Source organism: Sarcophilus harrisii, chromosome 2 (genome assembly GCF_902635505.1).
Source record: "Sarcophilus harrisii chromosome 2, mSarHar1.11, whole genome shotgun sequence".
Taxonomy (NCBI): Eukaryota; Metazoa; Chordata; class Mammalia; order Dasyuromorphia; family Dasyuridae; genus Sarcophilus; species Sarcophilus harrisii.
The window spans coordinates 587,423,640-587,427,731 of NC_045427.1; positions in this window are offsets into that span (position 1 = coordinate 587,423,640).

Below are 4,092 nucleotides of genomic sequence, written 5' to 3' on the forward strand. Positions count from 1 at the left end.
CTTCTTCCATTAGATTGTAAGGTCCATTGAATCTCCAGCACTTAGCACACTGTCTGGCATATATAATAAGTAATAAATGTCTATTGACTCTATGCTTGTAATTTTTGCTGATGTGGTATGTAGGCTTATTTATTTTTTGAAAAATAACTGATTGGAAATGAACTAATATATATTGAAAGACTATGGGATGATAATACTTGAGTGTCTGCTATATATAGAAGTGAGTTGCACACAAACACTTGTGGTTCAGGAAATACATTTGGTCAGACCATGATTAATTTAAAATTGAACTGTTTCTCATTTTGAGCTAATCTAGTTTCATTTTTAAATTTTGTCTTTGAACCACAATTGTTTCCAAGACTCTTCTCCATCAGTACAATTTGATTATGTTAACATTTTACTTCTTAAATTGTGAATGATTTAAATATTCTCAGCAATACAATGATCGGACATTCCAAGAGGACTTATGATAAAAAAAAGTTCTAGGGCTTGTATCTAGCTCTTTCCGGAGAAAGAGCTGATATCTGAATGCAGACTGAAGCACACTATATTTCTCTTCTTTTCCTTCTTCATTTTTTCTTCCTTTCCTTCTCCTTTTATTTCTTTTCCTTTTCTTTTCTCTTTTTCCTTCTTCCCTCCTTTCCTTCCTTCTTTCCTTTTTCTTTCTTTCTTTCTCTCTTTTCTCTCTCTCTTTTTCTTTCTTTCCTTCCTTCATCTTCTTGCACAAAATGATTAACATAGAAATGTTTTACACAATCACACACATATATAACTATATCAGATTGTTTGGATGGGGTGAAGAGGAAGAAATAGAATTTGGATCTCAAAATTTTTTAAAAGCAATTTTTAAAAAAATTTACATGTAATTGGGGAGGAAAAATAAAACATTAAAAAATTTGACTTCTCTTTCAATAAAAATTTTTGGAATCTTAATTTTTTTTCCAAATGAGAAACAAGAAGCTCTCATCAACTGATATTGTATTTTATTCCCATTTGGTCAGAAACAGTGAAAAGGAAACGCCTTTAAAAAAAATCACCTAATGACATTATTCATCTCACAGGATCACCATTGTTATTGTTGTTTGTCCTTCATTCTCAAAGAGGATCATGATATCAGGGAGGTGACGTCATGACATTCAAGTGAATTAGATTTAAGTGAGGAAGGGTAGTGCAAACTTACCTGCCTCACTTTCTCCTTCAGAATTGAGTCTGCTGGCCAGATATAGGTTAGATATTGATCTGAACAATAACTTAAATGGATCATTTGTGTTAAGTGGCAAAGGAGGGATCAAAACAGATCTTTTCCCTTCAAAGTCAGTGTGGTTTTTTTTTTTTTCTATCTATAAAACCACCCCCTGTGCCTTAGAGTGACAGACAGACTTGGATCACACATTTATACTGAATAGATCCATTCTCTTTTCCCAGTGATTTCTCTAACAGAGGAATGAGTCAAAGAGGAAAGCTGAGAATAACAAAGGATAAGCACAAGCTTTTAAATAATTTAACTCATAGATGGTTGCTGGCCTTGGAGCCACAAAGATCTGAGTTCAAATCTTACCTCAAACATATATTAACCTCATGACCTGGAGAAGCCACTTAACCTTTCATTAAGCCTGTTTCTTCTATAAGATGGAAACATGAACAGTTGTAGAAACCATCTCACAAGCTTGTTATGAGGATCAAATGTGATCACGTATGTGGAACGCTTTGCAAACCTTAAAATTTTATATAAAGGTCAATTACTATCATAACCATTTTCCTCCCAGGCACAAATACTTATATCTCTTCTGCATACTATGGACAGGGTCTAGATGAAAAAGAAATTTCCCAACTGCTAAATCCAAGGTGGAGAATATTGGGAAGTGAGACAAATGCTCCTGTGAGCCCAGAGACATTGTTTTCAGTCCTGGTTATCTCTAGCTGCCATCACTTCACATATATGAGCTTTACTTTCCTCATTTGTGAAAAGAGAGAGCTGAATGAGCTGTTGCAGATCCCTTTTCTTGTTTCTGAATTTAATCAAAGTTGAACAAAATGAGAGATTACTCTGTATCCCTGCCTTCAATTGGAGCCAGTGATATCGACATTGAAATTACAAACGGGTTACAGCATGAGGGAAAATATGCAGACAAAACTAAAATATTTGGGGTTTTTTTGTCATCAGGGCTTGCTATGTGAATAGCATTGAACTGGGCACTAGGGATGGATAGAACAGTAGCTTCCCTCAAGATGCTCACCTTCTAGTAGAAGATACACAGGGAATGCTTTGGGGATGAAAGGAGGGAAGCAAAGAGGCCAATTAAGAGGATATTCAAATTGTCCAGATGAGGATGGGAGATTTATGGAGACAGAATTGACCAGACTTCAACTATCCATGTGAGACAATTTCAATTAGCCAACATAACAAACCTAGTGGAACACTGGTTTTGGCAACCTTTTAGAAAACATATTTTCAGTCTTCATGGAAATACTTTCCCACCATCCTTTTGTGATTCTGAACACACACACACACACACAAACACACACACACACCCACTCCTTTTGGCTATCATCTACATGAACACATACATGTAAATACATGTATAATACAAGTGCCTACATTAATATATTCATAATATATGACAGATTTGATTTCCACATATTTATATTGAATGGATCCACTCTGTTCCCAATGATTATTCTATCCCCTCACACATCTTTCACTCAAGAATATGTACATAACCACTCATATATACAGATGAGAGACTCAGAGGAAGAGCTGCTCCAAGGTCTCTACGTTTAAACTGAGTCAGGAAGCATAGTGGCTCTCTTTTGGACCCAGACACCCCAATTCCCACCCACTGTTGACAATCTCCATCTGGAATCAGTTCTGGATTTTCCAAATGCTAATCTGAGTCAAACTAAACACTGTCATAAACATGCCCACAACGCAGTTACAATCTCAGAGAAGTAGTTCGCAGACAAACGTATCCACCCACTTGTTATACAGATGCGCACATACTTGGAGACTCAAAAATAGAAGGGAAAGGATGGGCAAACAGGAAAGAATAAGTCTAGGTAAATGATAAAATCAGACCTGGAGGAGTGAAGTAGATGGAAAAAATGAAGATTTGGAGGAATGGAAAGCTCAGTGAAAAGAAAGGTTTTTGCTATAAAGCCAAAGCAGCTCTCCGTCCTCCTTCTCCATCCACCCTCCCCCCAGGAGAGAAGAGAATGGAAGGAAAGTCAGAAACAATCACAAAGAAGCAGCTACATTTATTAGATACTAGCAAGCTGTAGGTAATGGTTTCAGGTTCTGTCACAGGTTCTACAAATATATGGGAATACTTTTTTGTTAAATTCAGAATAAATATGAATTAAAATGAAAAATTTATGAATTAAAATTTAAAATAAAAAATGAATTAAAAGAATTCTATTTTTAAGTAGGAGTTGGTCGATAATCAGTGAAAACAGCTGACAGACAAAAAAAAAATCCATTCAAGTTTGCAAACATTACATTTGAATTTCAACAATTCTGTGAATAATACAGATAACCCCCATTTTACAAAAAGGAAAAGAGGTTGAGAGACTTGCTCCCTCCACCCACCGGTCACGCAGCCTGTACATATCCGAAGTGGAATTTGAACCTCGGTCCCCCAAACTGCCCCAGGAGCGGTGCAAAGCCAGAAGCCACTAGCGTACTTTATCCCATAGGGGCAGAAATTGGGCTACAGCAGGAGGGCTCTCTTCGGGAAGGGAGGGACCTCAGAAGGGCTCAGCCCAGCCAGGCCTTGCCAAAAGGGAGGCTGGTCAGGGGCGTGGAAGCCCGTGGGGCTCGGAGGGGCATCCCCCGCCCTGCGCGCGGGCACCAACACCCCCACAGCTGGGCAGCCGGCGCCGGCTCCCCGCCCAGGCCAGAGTACCCAGCCCTCCCCCCTCAGTCACTTCCTCGTTCCCGGGCCCACGGGGAGCAGTAAAGTGCCTGGATCCTGGGAGGGGGCAGGAGGGGAGATGTCAGAACCGCCTCCTTCCTCTTTCCTGCCAGCTTCAGCCTGCCAGATGATTGCAGCCCGCGCAGGCAGACGTCTCGGGGCCGGCAGGCGGCCCGGGGGC